This window comes from Staurois parvus, unplaced genomic scaffold (assembly GCF_062004578.1).
Source record: "Staurois parvus isolate SC_StPar_1 unplaced genomic scaffold, SC_StPar_1.0 ptg000261l, whole genome shotgun sequence".
Taxonomy (NCBI): Eukaryota; Metazoa; Chordata; class Amphibia; order Anura; family Ranidae; genus Staurois; species Staurois parvus.
The window spans coordinates 5326101-5348767 of record NW_028318057.1 but is presented as its reverse complement, the minus strand read 5'-3'; positions in this window follow the sequence as shown (position 1 = coordinate 5348767).

Genomic DNA, 22667 nt, shown 5'->3' with positions numbered 1-22667 from the left:
TTATACTCTAAAGCATCTAATGGTGATGGAGGATGGACCTTGAAATGGTAAGCGCACCTTTCATATTACTGCAATGTCTGCTTTAATAATTAAGGACTGTAATAAGCTCCATTGATTAACTTAGCAGTATGCACACCCATGTGCACTGTAATTCCACTCATAATGCCTCAGCACCATTACACTGTCCATCAACAAGATCTTCTTTCACACTTCCAGGTCACTTCTCACAAAAAGACAAATGCCACCAAGCTTCTGCAATACCAAATGAATCATTGTGTTCTTTGTGTACCAAAACTTCAAAATTTTTGTAAGCCAATCCTCTTGTTGTGAACAGACACTCTAACCTGACACATTTCCTACCTCAGATGCAGATATAGCTCTTTGCGGCTAGCTCCCTCTCTCAAGGCTATAAGCACAATCACTTTACTGGAGTTCAAGGCTGTTTTTAATGATAAAGGTACTGTTTTTATATTGTTCCTTTATATTTGTGCAGATCTAAAAAATTGCAGCTCTAGTATATAAAATATAGATGATATGGGGTTACACTTGTTAAGTATGGAAAGTAATCATTTAGATCCAGGACAAGACCATGCAGGTCGTGGTTTACTGTTGTTTCTCTGTCCTTATTGGAGCTCCTACATGCTAGCGTAGTCATTCTCTGTGGCAAACCTCCTGGCCCCATGGATTTTAATTATTTTGGAGTATTGTTTATTTTTCTGCATTGCTGCCTATATAAAAACCCTCTGTACACATTACACATCTAACATCATGACTACCTATTACACTTTCTAAGGCCTTGAAGCACCAGGACAATGGAATTACCAACAAAATGACCCCATTTTGAGAAGCAAGCACCCCAATGTATATTCTGTGAGGCACGATGAGTCTTTTGAACATGTTGTTTATTTCCAAAAGTTTTCGGAATATGTGGGAAGAAAATTAAAACATTGTTTTTCACACAAAGTTGTCCATTTATAAGATATTTCTAACATAGCACATAAATACAAAAAAAAAAAAAACTCCAAAATATATTCTGCTACCTCTCCTGAGTATGGCAATACTAAATGTGTGAGACGTTTCCACAGCCTGGCTATATACAGAGGTCCAACATCCAAGGAGCACCTTTAGGCATTCTAGGGGCAAAAATTACACAACTAATTTCCTGACAACCTATCACACTTTTGAAGGCCCTGGAGCTCCAGGACAGAGGAAACACCCACAAAATTTCCCAGTTTTGGAAAGCAACCACTTCAATATATTTTTTATGAGGAATAATGAGTCTTTTGAACATGTCATTTTTTTCCAGAAAATATGAAAAAAAATAGAAAACTTAATTTTTTTACACAAAGTTGTCCGTTTTTAAGATATTTCTAACACATAACATGTAAATACCACAAAATACACCCCAAAATACACTCTGCTACTCCTCCTGAGTATGGTAATACCATATGTGTGAGACTTTTCCACAGTCTGACCACATAGAGAGGCTCAACATGCAAGGAACACTATCAGGTGTTCTAGGGACATAAATTACACATCTAATATTTTGACTACCTATTACAATTTGAAGGCCCTGAAGCACCAGGACAATGGAATTACCCACAGAATGACCCCATTTTGAGAAGAAAACCCCCAAACATATATTCCATGTGGCATAATGAGTCTTTTGAACATGTCGTTTTTTTTCCACAAGTTTTCAGAATATGTGGAAAGAAAATGAAAACGTATTTTTTTTTACCCAAAATGCACTGATGGGTGCTGATGAGGGTGGACTGATAGGTGCTGATGAGGCTGCACTGGTGGGTGCTGATGAGGCTGCACTGCTGGGTGCTGACGAGGGCGCGCTGATGGGGGTGCACTGATGGGTGCTGATGAGGGTGCAGTTATGGGTGCTGATGTGAAGTGATGAGGCTGCATTATTGGGCATTGATGAAGTTGCACTGATGTGCAATAATGCACTGCTCTGAGGCTGCACTGATAAACTGCCACTGATGTGCACGGATGGGTGCTAATGAGGATCCACTGATAGGGTGGCACTGATGTGTACGAATAAGTGGCACTATTGTACACTGATAAGCTGCAGTAATTAGGTAACACTGATGAGCACTGATGTGCACCGATAAGTTGGAGTGATGAGGCAGCACTGATGGGCACTGATAAGCTGCAGTAATGAAGCAGCACTGATGAGCAGTGATAAGCTGCAGTGATAAGGCAGTTCTAATGGACACTAATGAGCCCGCACTGATGGGCACTGATGAGCACCGATATGCACAGGTGGGCACTGATGAGCAGTGATATGCACAGCTGGGCACCAATGAGTACTGATGTACACAGATGGGCACACACTGGCGGGCACTGATGAGCACTGACGGGCACTGATGAGCACTGATGGGCACTGATATGCACTCACTGGTGGTCAGTGATGAGCACAGATGGGCACTCACTGGTGGGCACTGATGAGCATAGATGGGCACTGACGGGCACCGATGAGCATTGGCGGGCACTTGTATGCACTCACTGGTGGGCACAGATGGGCATTCACTGGTGGGCACCGATGAGCACTGATGGGCACCGATGAGCACAGATGGGCACTGATGGGCATTGATTGGCACCGATGAGCACAGATGGGCACTGATATGCACTCACTTGTGGGCACTGATGAGCACAGAGAGGGCACTGATGAGCACACTCACAGTTTAGGAACCGATTCTCTCTCCTTTCCTCACACTCAGTATTGGTGTGAGGAAAGGAGAGAGAGAATTCAGCCATGACCCTGCTGTGTTTACATTTATGATTGCTCTGTCCAATGACAAGCGATCACAAATGTAAACAGCCACTGCAATTGGCCATTCACCCCCTTCTTTGTGATGTGCTGTGTCTGAGGGACACAGCCATCAATTACAGTACCTAATGCGCACCACTGGGGGGGGGCGCGGGAAGCGTGATCACGGTAGGACGTCATATGACACCCTCCCAGAACTGGCCAGCCGTGGTGAAGCCGTCATTCGGCTAGCTGCAGTTGGCAATTGGTTAATAGATGGAAGGGGGGCAAATGGGGAGGGGGTTGCAAAACTTGAAGATGGACTTTATTGTATTGCAAGTGTTGCACGATTAGTGGATTATGTAGACACAATGCTTTATAGTGATATTTGGTACTGACAATTGAAAGGTAAGTGTTTGGGAGTGAGGTGGTGTATTGCTTTTTTACTGATTGTTTTGAAAATTAACAGAAGTCGTACTACTAAAAATGTATAAAGCAAAAAGGTGTTTATTGCAATATACAGCCTTTTGCTTGATTGCTGCTATGCACTGTAAATATTCTTATCATCTACCCAACAAATAGCATGTTCTGTTCTCCTTTAATTCATTTGGTTGGGTGTAATCCTTTTCGTCATAAATCTAGATTTCAGATGAAAGAATTCCAAGAATGTTCAAGTCTGTGCATATTTTGTTATCTTTACTCCAGTATTCACCTTTCACTGACATATAACAGATTTAAAATTTCTCATTTCCAATATCAGTTAACAGTTTATACCATTCCAGTATGTAGTATTTATTTAAACAGCAAAAATATATTAAATAATATTTATATATAATATATATATAATATATTTGATAAAGTCAGGTGACAAAACACGTGTCAGGGTTTTGCCGCACAACGTACTCTGGAATGAGACATCCACTTACATCCCCCCCGCAGGAAGTATTGCTCGCAAGCAGCGAGAAGGATCGGGTGATACACTCTTTCCATGTGATATGCAGATACCCTTAACGGTTATTGTGGATATTTTGGCATGCTTTCATTTATTTCATGTGAGTGCAATACTTTCTATCCAATAAATGTTTTTTAATGGATTCACGCCATGAGTTTCCTTTCAAATCTTTCCCTGAATACGGAGTGTAATAGTTTGGAGGATGTCCTACCATCATATCAGTCTCTAATTGATGAAGGGCTTGTTGATTGATGATCTATACTATGCTGACACTCACCGCAAGTGCTATTGCCTGTCAGGTTTGGATGGACCACGATATCTGGTGAGTGCTACTGAATTGGGGGAGGTAATCCTCTGGAGTACGTGGTGATATCTGAGTGCACTTTATTGATCTCGGTGGATCAATAAGGACTTTGCACTTCATCATAATTTTCATTTTTCAATTCGTGGACTTATGTAATATGATTTAATTATTTGTGTATATTTTTTGAAGTGTTATATTTTGTGTCATATTCTCATTTTGCTATTGTGTTTCACATTTTTTTTTTTCGTGCTGCTTTTATATGGCATTGTTTCATGAGGTGGTTGTTGGATTATTCACTATTAGGGCAGCTGCATGTTTACACATTTTATGTACACACTTCTGCAGTGAATATACGGTTTATATATTGATTTTGAAAGCAAAAATATATTGGTTTTCATAGTATTTACTGTGCAGTGAAAGGAATGTAAATTGCAACATCTAAATCAAATGCAATATTTAATACATATATCCAAATAACACTTGCTATCTGCTTGATCACTTATTACTAGAACCTCTATTTAATTATATTCTGACAAGTTTTCCTTCATTGTGCTAATGCTTTGGCAGTCACCCACTCAAAACAAGCATGTGGGCAGTGAGTTCAAAATGATATCAGAACACTTGATTTTTATGAGTTTTTTTCTACCTTAGTGGTTCATTGAAGTCAATGGCAGAGGCGGCTCTTTAATTAGGCAAATTAGGCGGTGGCCTAAGGCCTTGCACTCACAGGGGCCTCGGGCCCACCTAATTTGCCTATCGGAGGGAGGGGAGAGCCCAACATTTAGAAGAAGGATGGCGGTGCCTGCAGATGTGCGGGATCGAACCAGATGTGCCGGGACTCCACACTGTCTGCTAACACCAGCTGGAATGCCTCCCCCTTCCATCTCTATCACAGGCTGCATGCAGGGAGAACCAGGGTGAGTCACTGCACATCCCGCAGATAAGCATGCCATCCCACTGGTTTGTCTGGAGACCAATGAGCTGCAGGCTGCTGGGTTGATTGGCAGGTGAAACCCTGCTCCCCATGTGTGTTGGGGTTTCACCTTGGCAGTCAGGGTGCATAGTGACGGCAGTCTGATGAGTTCGGAGATTGGGGTGGGTGTGCTCTGTCTGTCACCCAGCCCCTATATGCAATCAACTCCTCTTCCATGTGACCAGACCAGCTCCTGGAGCCTACACACTCCTGAAGACATCACAGGTTATCCTGGAATACACACAGGAGCGCAGAACAAAAGTCTCCTTCTCTCCCCCACCCCACCTCTCTTTCTCTCCCCCCCTTTGCCCAATCTCTCTCCCCCTCTTATCTCACTCTCCCCCCTTCTTTCTCTCCTCCCCTCCCTCCCCCTCTCTCTCTCCTCTGCCCCCTCCCCCTTTATCTCTTCCCCTTTCTCTCCCCCTCTTCCCACTTCTCCCCCCTTTCTCTCTCCCCCTCTCCCCTTTTCTCTCCCCCCATACTATCTTTGCCCCTCTCCTCTCCCCACTCTCTCCCCCCTCTCTGCTCCCCCATCTCTCTCCTCCCCCCTTCCCCCCTCCTCTCTATCCTCTCTCACCCTCTCTCTCATGCCCCCTCTCTCCCTCTCTCCCCCCTGCCTCTCTCCTCTCTCTTTCTCTCCACCTCCTCCCCCTCTTCCTCTCTTTTGCCCCCCTCTCTATCTCCACCCTTCCCCCCCCCTCCTCTCCCCCCTGCACTATTTCCCCTCTTTTGCTCCTCCTTTCTCTCTTTCTCCCCACCTCTCACCCACCCTCTTCCCTACACTCTCTCTCTCTCATCTTTTCTTCCTTCCCTCTTTCTCTACTCTCTCTTCCTCTCTCTCACCCTCCTCTTTCCTCTCTTTTGCAGGGAAGAGGGAGAGCGGAAGTGGGCTGAGTTGCTGTACCATGGCCTCTGGGTTGTACTTGCCCTCTGGGGAGTGGCTGTGTGGGTTACAATGGAGTGCAGACTGCTAGGTTCAATCACTGTGATGCAGTACTGCTTTATGGATGTCATAGCATAGTAAGGCATGTATCCTGCATTGTTTATCTGTCTGATGACTACAACTGATATATGGCTGTGGATGATGCTTGATGTACATTTACAACCTAGGTATGGGCCATGAAGAATAATGAATTCATACACTATTACACTGACCATGCTGCATTATTCTGAAGCTTGACAGGAGCAAGCAGGAGGATGCTGGCAATTCTTTAATTTTTCTCTATACTGGTTTACCTTTTCCTGACACTGAAGTACAAATAAATTCAGCACCAGGTGCTGTTCTGTATTCAGGTTCACTGACCATAGTCAATGCATTGGCTGTGTCCACAGCAGGTATGGGGTATAGGTTTAGGAAAATAGATAATGTATCTATGGCCTTTGTTAGGCAATGTGAAATGCAGGCATAACGGATAGCTGTCTTGTAAGTGACGATCACTATACTGAGGGAGCTTGTGTTGCAATGCATATCTTGGTATGATATAATCCACTAACATACTGGAATCCTTGAGGACTGGCCATGGGTGAATTGCCATCAGTTCATTGTACACTGTACAGTGGAATGTGCAATTATTCATTTTTTATCACGTTAATAATTTTTCCCATTATGGGCGTGAATGGGACCTCATGTCTAAGGCCTCACAAAGCCTAGAGCTGACTCTGGTCATTGGATCGGTGTCATAGCATGTTTAAACTTAAAGCATTCCAGCAGATCAAATGTGATTGTTTGTTATAGGCTAAACTTAAATCTTGTATTAATAATTCTAGAGGGACCCACTGGTATGTGTATTGCTACCCCACAAGGAGCTGCTGGATATATTGGGTCCCTTCTGCCCTGCACTTGTGATGACCTGCCTTTACTTGGACCAGAGAACACAGACGCAACTAAAACATGGCTTTAATAACCAGAGTAAAGCCCTTTAAGAAAATGGGTTTGTAGACAAATGCTTCTATGGCAATACAGTCTCAGTATCACAGCATTACAGCACAAGGTATCACTGATCATTCCCCACAGCCACCTGGAAAGAGATTGGTGCAAAAACATGCAGTAGGCTGGAGAGAGCAACACAAGCATATAATGGAAAACACAGGACAGTAGCAAAAATGACTTTGGCAATAACAGTACAAGTCACCTAACCAATGGCCAGTGGGACAAATGTACAGAGTCTGCCAGCAATGGGGCCCTTGCGTTCCAGTGCTCAACTGGATAAACAAGATGGCGGCCAGAGGCCACTTACCAATAATGACTCCAGCTCTTGTCCAAAGCAGTCTATTGGTGGCTGCTAAAAGTGTGCTCCCTCTTGAGTCACCTGTCTACAGCTGTAACAAGAGGTAGTAGTTGAAACACACTTTGTTCTGGATAAATGGAAGACTGAAACACTGGATACAACTGAAACACTCTGGAACTAGAGGGTAGGTGACCGGGAGGGAGCCTATGTGTCAAAAGCAATTTGATGGTGGCTATGGGGGATGAGCTTCAATGGGACAAAACCAATGGTACCTTAATTGTAGGGTTATGCTATAGGCCCACTAACCTTAAAGTGGAAGTAAAGGCAAAACCTAACTAACTCTAAGCTTACCATCAGCCACTTTCTAAGCCTAATCTATCTAGCCCTGTAAAGGAAAAAATTGCTATACGTACCTGTTCTGCAATCGCTCTGGTCTGGTCTCCAGCAGCACCCTCTGTTTGCTGGAGACAGGGAAATGTCTGGGAAGTGATGTCACCCACAGGGTTACTATGGGACGTCCCAAAAATGTTTTCAAATATTTTATAAATAAGAAGGCTAGGTCAGAACATAATGGCCACATAATAGTACCAGGGGAAGTTGGTCACAGGTGACAGGGAGAAGGCAACTGTATTAAATACATTGTTCTCCTCAGTTTATATGAATGAAAAGGAGGGGTATAACTACATCATCAAGGTAGACAATTGGGTTGAATGTGGATTACAGAAACCAGTGTTCAAAAAAGACTAGAGAAACTTAATGTAAATAAATCACCAGGACCAGGGCTAATTTTTTCCATTAGCCAATCAAAATCCTCCTGGATAGCTGGTAGGGGTGTGTTCTGCCCCTTGCCTGTACTGACAGGCAATCACACTGACTGGCAATCAGTGCTCAGTCCTTCCTCTTTGCCCCTGCAGCTGCCATTCAAGCAGGGAAGAAAGACATTTTTAAAAATCATGTAGTAATTATAGTAGTATGTCATTGCTGCTGGACTAGACTTAAAGAGCACAAGCCAGCACAACACTTTTCTGAAACTAGTATTCCGTACAATAAACTTGCACAAAGGGGCCTATTTATAAAGCAATTAATCTGACATTCACCAAATATTCACTACAGGTGAACTGTTACATATGTTTGCCATATTGCAAGAAAAATCTATTAGGGCTAGTTCACACCACAAAAATGCACTCCGGATGCATTCTGAATACATTTTTTGCTTACAGTTCACACCACACTCTGTTCCGGTGAAGTTTTGATGCAGTTTGCTATGTTCCAGTACAGTTCTGGGCAGAAAAAATGCAGCATGTTCTACATTTTTTACTGCACTAGAAAATGACTGGAACTGACTACACTGGTGTGAACTAGGGCCATTGGAATACATGGAAAACATTGCATGCATTTTTGATGCAGAAAAAAAACGCACTGGACTGCATCTAATGTCAACTAGCCCTTAGGGCCAGTTCACTCTGCATGTATTTCAGTGTGCTTCTTTTCTGCATCCAAAATGCACAGAAAGTAGGTTATATGATTGTCAATGTCATAGTTTACATTTCTTGCAGTTCCAGTGCAATCCGGTTGCAGAAAAAAATGTAGAACAGGCTGCATTTTTCTTGTACAGAACTGTACTGGAACATGGTAAAACACATCAAATGCCTTGGAACGCACCAAAACACACCAAAAACGCATGTCCCTATCTAAATTGAAGAAAAAGAGAGGGGAAAATATGAAACGGAAAGCATAAAAAAAGCACCATGTCAAAAATGCACTGGAGTGCGCCAAAAGCACATCAAAAATGTATCTGGAACACATCTGGACTGTGTTTCTATGGTGTGAACTGGCCCTTAGGGTATTTTTAAAAACAAATTTCCAAATCAAGGCCCCAAACATTTACCAAACTGTTAAAAATTATTGTTGAGTATACTGGTGCTTGCCAAAACATAAAAATTCAGACTGGCCACCAAGGTTTTGACTACCCCAGGACTTAAAGGAACTAACCTTTTCACTGCACTGGCACCGACATTAAGGGTTACAGCAAAGGAGAACTGGCCATACAATAGTCGAAAAATCGTTCAAAGGCGCTTTAGAAAACAAACACACATTCATGAGTGCAAACTATATTACCATAATGTAATTAAAGGTTTTAGATCAATAAATTGTTTATGGACATAAATTAATCATTTTGTGTGTTTTTTGCATTAAACAAGGAAGTGACAAAATTTATTTGACCTTTCCACCTGGACTCCTGTGTGTTCTGTATACACCCAGAGGAACAATGTGTGTTCGTCACAATGAACCTTGTGCATGGTGAGCATCTCTCCTGCATCTCCCTAGCATCACCTACATCAGCACCACCTTCAGTATGGATGTGGATGAGAGGACCATTACCAAAGCAATGCTTGGAGTGATGACTACAGTATACAGCAAGAGCCAGTATCTACAGCGCCTGTACCCTCTTTATACAGCGAAGGAAATAAGTATTTTATCCCCTGCTAATTTTGAATGTTTGCCCACTCACAAAGAAATGATCAGTCTAAAAATCGAATGGTAGGTGTATTGTAACACTGTAGAAAATATGGGATTGTGACAAGAGCAACACCACCCAGAAAAAAGTGGTTACTTAAAGATCCACGCAGAGTATTATAGATTCAGTAGTTGCAAAAAATACTTTATTTGATCACATAGAGCACGGTGAACATATCAGACAAATAAAATCATTTAAAAGCACTTGGCGTCCTCATTTCTGGGTGATTTTTGGCACATAGGGAACCATGTAAGGCAATGGGGTTTTTTCTAGCTATATGATCCTAGATTTCCATATGATTCAATCTTGTATTCAGATTAGCCATACATTCTTCAGACGTATTCTTGGTATATACCAGGATATGTAGAGTAACTTCCTAGAAATGGAAACTAGAACACAAAGATATAGTAATGAAAAAGTTAAATTTCACATAAATCGCACCAAAGCTGCCCCATGCTATAATGAACTAATAGTTCCATTACCTTCTCAATAGCTAGGCTGTCATACCAACATGATGAATGTAGAGACTTCCTGGGTAACCACCCCAAGTGAAACAAAGTCCACAGTAACAGGTGATTCTAGAGATATATATAAAAATATAGATCATAAATATCAAGCAGAATCCCTGAATAATAAAAGACAAAATAAAGGTATATATTACCATCAATGAAGATCAAGAGGACTTCACGTCGACTTGAAATAAGATCAGGTCCTTTCTGCTTAGCAATAGTAAATATATGAGTGGGAAGCCAGGTAGTCTCAATATATAGATTCCAAAAAAGAATATTATATATATAGCAGGCAATATATACCTGAGTCTATATACCCAATGAAGGGTTTCCAAAAATTGCTCAAACTGAGAGAGTAAAGCGGTTCCTTAAGGATATGACTACATCACAGCGTTCAGCACATGTGTGACATAGAGTAAATATATTCCTCTAAAGAGGATTTCCCAAAAATTCCCTGAAAAACAGGGGTACTAGGCACATATAGCATTCAATATAAACTCCATATAGGCTCTATAAATCTAAACAGCTGCTAGCCGCTAACTGAGCCAAATAAGCAAAGATAACTTGCCACCGGTGGAAGTATGCTCTTATTAGGATTGCCATGTGCGGACTGCTGGAATAGTAGCCTTATGGTAGTCTTTTCAAAGCCTCGTGCCTTCCTAGCATGAAGCTGGAGCAATGCCGCTCCTTCCCTCCTCGTGGGCACCGCACCCTATGAAGACGCCGAGCATAGTGACGTCATTAGTTGACGCGTTTCTTCCGCCAATCACCGCGGACTTCGTCAGAACTGGGAGGGGACTTCATTTCCATTGCCTTATATAGTACACTAATTACATACAGAGAAGTCTCTATGTCGCCCTCTTGTGTTGAAAAGATATCACTACATTAAAAAATCCAAAGTGAGTTTAAAAGAACATATATTGACTGCTGACATTACAGAGGAAGGCCTTATTTGGATAGAAAAAACATCTTTAGAAAGAAGGAGGAAAGGACCAAATTATTACAATTCTGATGACAATATGGGCAATACGGGGACCAACAAATCCTAATAAGAAATTCATATTTTAATAATATTTATATCATACCAAGAATACAAATTGAGGCAAATTAGAACATCAAATTGAATTCTCTATTTAGTCCCACCAGGACTATCATACCGAGAGTATATTTTACCAAAGGGAAACATAGTTCCCATGGTTCAGAAATATCAATGTAAATGTTATAGCAAAAGAAAAAGATTTCAAAAAATCTTAGTTCAAAAAAACTTTAAAATTAAGTTCTGTGTTTAATCCATCGGGGACAAGAGCAGTCAATATATGTTCTTTTAAACTCACTTTGGATTTTTTAAAGTAGTGATATCTTTGATGGGGACATCAAAACTAAGTTTAAATTACATAAGAAACTAACTACTAAATATCTGAATAGAAAGTGGGATATTACATCCCTGGAATCCTATATAGAAAGAGGGATTGTCCCTAGGGGATTAAGGGAGAGAGTAATTCCAGCAGAACATCTTCACACTTCTAGATTCCTGGAAAGTTGGAAAGAAGTCTGCATAAAGCATGGTATTGAGATCATGCGATTAATTGTGGAAGAGGAGAGGGTCCAACTAAATGAACTCTAAAGAAATTGAAGAAAGTGCTAAATCCCTTGATCCCCTAAAGGATAATCCCGAATTCGAGAAATACAATGATCTCCTTAGAAAAGAGATGGAAAAAATACAAAAAATCTGACATTTACTAAACAACAAAAATTCAGAAGAGATTTAGAGGACTGGGAGAAAGGAGAAATATTTGATCTATCTAATAATAGAGGAAGGATTCATTCTAAGCGTAGGAGATATTTCTCTAGGAATAATAGACAATACTCGTCAATGAGTGAGGATGATGATGAAATTAACAAGAGATCTGTTAGTTTTTTTAGAGGAAAACGGCAGGGGAGAATCAGGGTATATTAAAACAGACAAACAAGCAAATAAATGGGACAAAGGAAGAAAGAAGTGTCATAGCTGCCCTAAAGCCGCTCAACCAAAATCGGACCAGAAGCCACAAGAGATAATAAAAAACCCCGAGGAGGGAAATAAGGACTTGAAGGTAATTAACTTATCTAAGTTCGTGTTAAAAGAGAGATGTTATGATTTACTACGAAAAGGCCTGACCTTTTCTCCTACGGATAAAATGGACCTCTTTGAGGTCTATAAAGATTTAAATCTATTTTTGAGAAAGATCTTATTAAAAATCCCGTATCTGCCTAGAGATGAACAGAATCCCTACGGCCTAGACTCAGAAAGGGAACAGCAGGCACTTAATGACCTCCTAAGTCTGCTAGAAGAGGCCCTTATTGTGTGTGAAACCGGGGGAAAATGTGTTTTGAATAAGTGGAAAAGACATACTAGATTAAAAACTCCATCTAGAAGAATGCCGAATATTAGGGAAAATAAATGGCTCAGTACCTTTTTAGATCTGGTACATGAGGACCTGAGCAAAATTAACTGGACAATGAGGAACCCCGATAAACTCACTAAAGGTGAAAGAAGAGCACTTAGGGAGCTCAAAAACGCTAAAAATATTGTGATTAAAAAGAGTGATAAAGGGGTAAATGTAGTACTATTAGAAAGTGATGAATATGAGAAGGAGGTATTGAGACAGTTGAGGAATTCCAACATATACTGTAAACTTGACACAAATCCCTTCCCGAAATTGGTTGCGGCTTTGAACAAAAAAGTGGAATGGGCGCGGGAGGCAAACCTCCTAACCAAACAGGAAGGCGATATGTTGACAGTAGATGTTTATAATATTCCCACGTTCTATGTAATTCCAAAAATACATAAAAACCCCATCCAACCACCAGGACGCCCGATAGTATCTGCAATAAAAGGCCCGTTGGAACTAGTCGGTAGGTTTGTTGATGACCTTATTAAGGACTTGGTCCTTGAACTTAGATCTTATGTAAGGGACACTGGAGATGTACTGCAAAAAATTGTAAACTTTAAGGTACCAGAGGGGGCACTTTTGGTTGGCATAGATGTGGAATCACTATATACTTCTATTCCACATATCTGGGGTTTGAGAGCAGTGGCTTTCTTCCTGGATAATATACTTTCCTGAAATGGAAGCTCAGAATGAATTTATTCTGGACCTCCTGGAATTTATGCTGACCCATAACTGCTTCCAATTCCTTGATTCCTTTTATCAGCAAATATGTGGTACCTCCATGGGAGCACCCTGGGCCCCGGCCTTTGCATGCTTGCATTTAGGCCTATGGGAAGAAGAGTTGGTATATCCATCTATTCCCTTTAAGCAACATGTGGTGAAATGGCTGAGGTACATTGATGACGTCCTGATGGTGTGGGATGGTGGTATGGACCAGTTGGAAAATTTCATGGGATCCCTAAATGAGAACGATAGAAATATCAGACTAACTTATATAGTAGATAGAGAGGTAATATCATTTCTGGATCTATCAATCTCAATATATGGAAATAGACTGGTCACTAAAACTTTTAGAAAGGAAACAGCGGCTAACACACTTCTGCATGCCAGTAGCTATCATCCAAGGAGTCTAAACAGGGCATACCTATTGGTCAGTTTCAGAGAATAAAAAAGGAACTGTACAGAGGAAGCACAATATAGAAATGAATCCATTCAGCTTTATAAGAGATTTAGGGAAAGGGGGTACTCCCATAGGACCTTAAGAAGAGCTAAACGAAGAGCCTCGGGTAGAACAAGAGAGGAATTAATAAACAAACCAAAATCAAAACTAGAGGGGGACCCCTTGAACCAACCTGTAAGATTCATAACTAAATTTGGACAACAATGGAGGGAAGTTAGGAAGACCCTGGACTCACATTGGCATTTACTGACACAAAATCCACAGATAGCAAGAATTGTAGGGGAGAGCCCTCAAATGGTAGCAAAAAGAGCTCAGAATCTAAATGACATACTAGTATAGTCAGAATTTCAGAGGACTGCTCAAACAAACTGGTTAACTAGGAAGACACACATGAGAGGTACGTTTCCATGTGGCCACTGTCAAATCTGCCCATATGTGCATAAGACTAATCAATTTTCTAATAAGGATGACTCTCGGGTATTTCAGATACGTAGCTTCATTAATTGCTCTAGCAATAGAGTAATATACAGTTGCAAGAAAAAGTATGTGAACCCCTTGGGATTACGTGGAGTTTTGCATGAATTGGGCATAAAATGTGCTCTGAACGTCATCTAAGTCACAACAATAGAAGAACACAGTCTGCTGAACATAATACTACACAAACATTAGATGTTGCCATGGTTTAATTGCACATAACATGTAAACATTCACAGTGCAGGGAGGAAAAAGTATGTGAGGCCCTAGCTTAATGACTTCTCCCAGAGCTAATTGGAGCCAGGAGTGAGCCAACCTTGACTCCAATCAGTGTGATGATATTGGATGTGTTGCTGACAGCTGTCCTGCCCTTAAAAAACACACCTGTTTTGGGTTTACTGGTTTCAAGAAGCACTGTCTGATGTGAACCATGCCTCGCAGAAAAGAGCTCTCAGAAGACCTACGATCAAGAATTGTTGACTTGCATGGAGTTGGAAAGGGTTACAAAAGTATCTCCAAAAGCCTTGATGTTCATGTGTCCATGGTAAGACAGACTGTCTACAAATGGAGAAAGTTTAGCACTGTTGCTACTCTCCCTAGGCGTGGTTGTCCTGTAAAAATGACTGCAAGAGCACAGCGCAGAATGCTGCAAGAGGTAAAGAAGAATCCCAGAGTGTCAGCTAAAGACCTACAGAAATCTCTGGCACATGCTAACATTTTTGTTGACACATCTACAATAAGGAAAACATTAAACAAGAATGGAGTACATGGGAGGACACCATGGAGGAAGCCATTGCTGTCCAAAAAGAATATTGCAGCACATTTGAAGTTTGCAAAAGAGCACCTGGATGTTCCACAGCACTACTGGCAAAATATACTGTGGACAGATGAAACCAAGATTGAGTTGTTTGGGAAGAACACACAACACTATGTGTGGAGAAAAAAAGGCACAGCACACCAACATCAAAACCTCATCCCCACTGTAAAACATGGCGGAGGGAGCATCATGGTTTGGGGCTGCTTTGCTGCCTCAGGGCCTGGACGGATTGTTGTCATTGATGGGAAAATGAATTCCAGAGTTTATCAAGACATTTTGCAGGAAAACGTACGACCATCTGTCCACCAACTGAAGCTCCGCAGAGGATGGGTGATGCAACAGGACAATGACCCAAAGCATACAAGTCATTCAACAAAACAATGGCTGCAACAGCACAGAATACGCCTCCTGGAGTGTCCCAGTCAGAGTCCTGACCTCAACCCGATTGAAATGCTGTGGCATGACCTTAAGAGAACGATTCACACCAGACATCCCAAGAATATTGCTACACTGAAACAGTTTTGTGAAGAGGAGTGGTCCAAAATGACTCCAGATCGTTGTGCAGGTCTGATCTGCAACTACAGGAAACGTTTGGTTGAGGTTATTGCTGCCAAAGGAGGGTCAACCAGTTATTAAGTCCAAAGGTTCACATACTTTTTCCTCCCTGCACTGTGAATGTTTACATGTTATGTGCAATTAACCATGGCAACATCTAATGTTTGTGTAGTATTATGTTCAGCAGACTGTGTTCTTCTATTGTTGTGACTTAGATGACGTTCAGAGCACATTTTATGCCCAATTCATGCAAAACTCCACGTAATCCCAAGGGGTTCACATACTTTTTCTTGCAACTGTACATGATAGAATGTCCATGTAAGAAGATATATATATAGGAAAAACTAAAAGGACCCTCAGAACTAGGATTGGTGAACATCTGAGAGATATTAGAAATGAAAACAGAAATGGAGTCAAGGGGGAGAAAGAAAATCCCCTGGCACAACATTTTAAAGAAGTACATGGGGGAAGGACAGATGGTTTAAAAGTTAAAGGAATTTTTCTACTGAATATTTCAGCTAGACGGGGTGATTTTGACAAAGTCCTACTTCAAAAAGAGAAATTCTGGATTTATACCCTTGGTGCACTTGTTCCCGATGGATTAAACACAGAACTCAATTTTAAAGTTTTTTTGAACTAAGATTTTTTGAAATCTTTTTCTTTTGCTATAACATTTACATTGATATTTCTGAACCATGGGAACTATGTTTCCCTTTGGTAAAATATACTCTCGGTATGATAGTCCTGGTGGGACTAAATAGAGAATTCAATTTGATGTTCTAATTTGCCTCAATTTGTATTCTTGGTATGATATAAATATTATTAAAATATGAATTTCTTATTAGGATTTGTTGGTCCCCGTATTGCCCATATTGTCATCAGAATTGTAATAATTTGGTCCTTTCCTCCTTCTTTCTAAAGATGTTTTTTCTATCCAAATAAGGCCTTCCTCTGTAATGTCAGCAGTCAATATATGTTCTTTTAAACTCACTTTGGATTTTTTAATGTAGTGATATCTTTTCAACACAAGAGGGCGACATAGAGACTTCTCTGTATGTAATTAGTGTACTATATAAGGCAATGGAAATGAAGTCCCCTCCCAGTTCTGACGAAGTCCGCGGTGATTGGCGGACGAAACGCGTCAACGTAATGACGTCACTACGCTCGGCGTCTTCATAGGGTGCGGTGCCCACGAGGAGGGAAGGAGCGGCATTGCTCCAGCTTCATGCTAGGAAGGCACGAGGCTTTGAAAAGACTACCATAAGGCTACTATTCCAGCAGTCCGCACATGGCAATCCTAATAAGAGCATACTTCCACCGGTGGCAAGTTATCTTTGCTTATTTGGCTCAGTTAGCGGCTAGCAGCTGTTTAGATTTATAGAGCCTATATGGAGTTTATATTGAATGCTATATGTGCCTAGTACCCCTGTTTTTCAGGGAATTTTTGGGAAATCCTCTTTAGAGGAATATATTTACTCTATGTCACACATGTGCTGAACGCTGTGATGTAGTCAAATCCTTAGGGAACCGCTTTACTCTCTCAGTTTGAGCAATTTTTGGAAACCCTTCATTGGGTATATAGACTCAGGTATATATTGCCTGCTATATATATAATATTCTTTTTTGGAATCTATATATTGAGACTACCTGGCTTCCCACTCATATATTCACTATTGCTAAGCAGAAAGGACCTGATCTTATTTCAAGTCGACGTGAAGTCCTCTTGATCTTCATTGATGGTAATATATACCTTTATTTTGTCTTTTATTATTCAGGGATTCTGCTTGATATTTATGATCTATATTTTTATATATATCTCTAGAATCACCTGTTACTGTGGACTTTGTTTCACTTGGGATGGTTACCCAGGAAGTCTCTACATTCATCATGTTGGTATGACAGCCTAGCCATTGAGAAGGTAATGGGACTATTAGTTCATTATAGCATGGGGCAGCTTTGGTGCGATTTATGTGAAATTTAACTTTTTCATTACTATATCTTTGTGTTCTAGTTTCCATTTCTAGGAAGTTACTCTACATATCCTGGTATATACCAAGAATACGTCTGAAGAATGTATGGCTAATCTGAATACAAGATTGAATCATATGGAAATCTAGGATCATATAGCTAGAAAAAACCCCATTGCCTTACATGGTTCCCTATGTGCCAAAAATCACCCAGAAATGAGGACGCCAAGTGCTTTTAAATGATTTTATTTGTCTGATATGTTCACCGTGCTTCTGTTTAACCTCCCTATGATCTATGTGATCAAATAAAGAACTTTTTGTAACTACTGAATCTATATTACTCCGCGTGGATCTTTAAGTAACCACTTTTTTTCTGGGTGGTGTTGCTCTTGTTGCTCTATTATGCATTCCCGGTTTATAAATCCACACTTTTATGATAAGTGAGTCGGAGATAGTTTAGGACACAAATTATCTGTGTTATTACAGGTGGCTTCTCTTTCCTATTTTCTTGATATGTATTGTAACACTGAGAGACATAATAGCAACAAAAAATTCTATCTGCAGCAAGGCATTGGGTAAATACTGATGCCAACTTTGGGGTAAGAAGCTCCAAATGAGTTTTGTAGCATTCTACAACCATCAGGTCCGGGTGCCTTCCCAAAACAGAAGGACTAAATTACCATTTGAACTTCATCCACATAAATTAGCCTCACTAAGCTACAGTAGATCTCTCCTCATCTGAAAGCAAGCTAATGGCAACTGTGTCCAACAGGGAGGTCATACTAGATTTTTCAAAACCCGGAGACAGAGGAGAGGTATAAAGCTTATCATATTACATTTTAAACTCTTCAAGCATGGCATCTGGAGATGTAACCACACTGCCATTGTGAGCTCTAATCTCAGGAATCAGAGTAATAGGCAACTCATGTTGTGACAACAGAGCTAAAAGTCTGCAATTCTGTCACCGTGCTCAAAAAATGTTTGCTTGCGGATATATAATTCCAGTCTGGTGACCTTGGCTAAGTGCAGATGAAGCTCCCTCTTTGTAAATTCAAAATCAAAGTTTTCAGCACCAGGGACATAATTATAACAGGTAGTCTGGTTCTCCACCTTACCCTGGAGGGTTCATACAGTGGAGGCCTGATCCCTTTTTAATGCAGTAATAGAGGAGATGTACTGGCCCTTCGAAAAAGCGTTGAAAGCATCCCATTCGATGTCAGGAGAGGGAGACCCTGCATTAAGATCCCAGTAGTCTTTAAGAATAGAGGGGTTGCATCCGAGATCTCAGGGTGAGAGATCCAGCTAGCTCCCAAACAAGATAAGAGTCATATGTACTGTATAATGATCCTGTTTGGTCTGGATAATATAAGAGATCCATATAGCGTAATTCCATTTTATTGTAAAAAATGTAATTAGAACAATTGCACTCACATGTACATAGAAAAAACATGAATCCCGGACCAGAAGTCATGCATCGGCATGTGTTTTACCAGCTGAAAATGACGTCACCAGCAGCTGTCACCTTGTTTTTTCCATGTACATGTGAGTGCAATTGTTTTAATTCAATCTGTTTGCAATAGACGGAATTACACTATATGGATCTCCTATATTATCTCTTATATACATACATTATGAGATAAATCAACATCGGCATGGTATACTGTTGTGGAAAATAGAACACAGCTACCAAGGAGGACTACAAGCTCCAGACCAAACAGGATCATTATACAGCGCATATGACTCTTATTTTAATCTAAGAGTCCATATTTTCTGGTGAGTGAGTGAGTGGGAGCACTGGAGGGGAGCACCATATCTGCATCATAATTAAAGGAATAGCACTTGACACTTTTTTTTTAATATTTTCACTTTCTTATCTTTGATGTTCTTAATGTTATTTATTGATCTTCACTGTTCACATTTTCATTGCACAGACTAAGCAGCGCCTAAATTAGTATATGCAATTTAAAGGTATAACATCCTATTAGAGCTGCAGGTGGTCATATATCAGTAGAGTAGTTTATTCACACACATTTGGTTCTAAGCACGGGTGCATAAAATTGTCACAGGGGGCTCTGTGGGCCTGCTCAACTACGAAGGTTGGTGGGAGATCCTTCAGATCCAGTAATTGCACCAAAAAGGTGTTGGCAAACTCTGCTAGCCTAGGCTCCTCCATGCCCTGCAGTAGGCCCAAGATCAGCAAGTTGATGTGGCGGAGGCAATTTTCAGTATCCATTGTCTTCTCGTTGAGTGCTCTCATCTGCAGCTGCATAGCATGGAGGTCTCCACGTCCTCTGCCTCTGTCAAGCGGGAGCAAAATTTATCAAGATCATGTCGGATCAAGCCGATGTCCATGGCCAAGAAATCTATTTTAGCAGTGAACGCCTCCTTACAGGTGGTAATGGACACCAGGATTTCTACACACGACATGGCTGCAGGCCTCATGTTCAAGATGGCTCTGGAGGAAGAGCAGTGGGGAAAACTTGCCTGAGTTCTGGTGGCGTGCGACTTTCCCAAATACATGGAGGCTGCTTGGGATAATCGTTTTTGCTGTGGGAGACCCAGTGTACAACTTGGAGTAGCAAGAGCCCGGAGAATGTGCCCAAAGGACAAGGTAGGATCAAAGCAGGGTGGAAGCTCAAGTGTCCTGCATCTGGATTTGTTCACATCTCGGCCACGTCCCCCACCCAAAACTATTAATACTCTAGAACTATTGTACTGGTCTGCTCACCTCCATGGATTGGTCAATTTAATCATTCGTGACAACGCTCTGTATGCTGAGTCCGCATTTACCGTTGTGCTCTCTGGGACTTTACAAGCTCTGCCCCTCTTCTTCATCTGGCACCATCTTTATCAGCAGAATGATGGCTGAAGTGAAGGAGCATGCCATTGCAGAGCTAAAAAGCCAGCTCAGGGAGAAACACAAAGCGACACCTATATCACTGGATGAGATGAAAATCATGGTGAAGATTCTTGAGAAAAACAATTATGAAGGATGGTTCTGCAACTACCCCAGGCTTAATACAAGAAAAGACACCATCATGGAGAAGGTTGTCCATGTGCTTGCCAGGAAGTATGGTGTGGAGTGACCAAAATACCAGCTGCACTGGTCTGACCTGCATAAGGAGTAAGAACAGTTGCAGAAAATACACAAAATTATCAAAAAAGGTATTTTATTTTCAGTTATGCCATTTCTGCTTTCTCTCAGCTATGCAATCCATCTCTTTTTCTATGCACTCTTTGTGGTTCCTCTATGCTGTCTTCATCTATGCCATGCATGCTACTGTGATTACAATGTTATGTGCAATATTACAGTATGTAATGCTCATAATGTAGTACAGCAGAAATGAGGTTTTTTATGCAAACTTGCATTTGTTCTACACTTTTAAAAGGGTACAGTGTTCATGACTCTACCCTTTTTGTGTGCTTTAACTTTTTCGTGCTATTGCTTCATGATTTTTTTTTTTGTACACAGAAAGGCACAAGAAAGCACACTCTGACACCACAACTGTGACAACAGAAAAGGATGTCGTTCTGGTTGATAAGACTGCTCTAGCTACTGCTAAAGGTCCTGATGATGTTAAACCCTGCCAAAGTACATCAGATGTTGAAGCAGATCAGCCACAACATTCCCCTAAGAACATCACAAGCAGCACAGGTAATCCACTACATATACACTTTAACATAAACTATATTTATACTACATTTGCCTGATTTATTGTATTTTTCAGCAAGTCATCTGTCTGAGGAACCGATTAAATTCCCTGAGTAGCTGATCTTTTGAAGTGCTCTTCCGAGTTACAGAAATGCAAAGATAACTTGACCTCTGTACAAAGAATTTTTATGGATGTAGTTGACATGTTATGTAAAATTTAACAGGTGTCATAGTTACATTGTTACATACAGTATCTCCCCTCACATTTTTGTAAATATTTGATTCTATCTTTTTATGTGACAACACTAAAGAAATGAGACTTTGCTACAATGTAAAGTAGTGAGTGTACAGCTTGTATAACAGTGTAAATTTGCTGTCCCCTCAAAATAACTCAACACACAGCCATTAATATCCAAACCGCTGGCAACAAATGTGAATACACCCCTAATTGAAAATGTCTAAATTGGGCCTAATTAGCCTTTTTCCCTCCCTGGTGTCATGTGACTCATTAGTGTTACAATGTCTCAGGTGTGTTAAATTTGGTTTTATCGCTCTCATGCTCTCATACTGGTCACTGGAAATTCAACAAAGAACTCTCTAAGGATCTGAAAAAAAGAACTGTTGGTGTACATAATGTGAGGGGTGTACTCACTTCTGTGAGATACTCTAGTTAGTCTGGCTGAAAAAAGACAAAAGTCCATCCAGTTCAACCATTAAAAAAAGTTATAATCCTGTACCCACAGTTGATACAGAGGAAGGCAAAAAAACCCAGCAAAGCACAATCCAATTTGCTCCTGCAGGGAAAAAAAATCCTTCCTGATCCCCAAGAGGCAATTGCATATTCTCTGGATCAACTTTACCTATAAATGTTAGTATCCAGTTATATTCTGTGTATCTAAGAAATAATCCAGGCCCTTTTTTTAAAGCAATCCACTGAGCTGGCCATTTTCACAGCTCTTACTGTGAAGAAACCTTTCCACATTTGTAGATTAAATCTCTTTTCCTCCAGACGTATAGAGTGCCCCCTTGTCCTCTGTGATGACCTCAGGGTGAATAGCTCTACACCGAGTTCACTATATGAAGCACTGATGTATATATACAGTGGGGATCGAAAGTTTGGGCACCCCATCTAAAAATTTGTATTAATGTGCATAAAGAAGCCAAGGAAAGATGGAAAAATCTCCAAAAGGCATCAAATTACAGATTAGACATTCTTATAATATGTCAACAAAAGTTAGATTTTATTTCCATCATTTACACTTTCAAAATAACAGAAAACAAAAAAATGGCGTCTGCAAAAGTTTGGGCACCCTGCAGAGTTAATATCTTGTACTGCCCCCTTTGG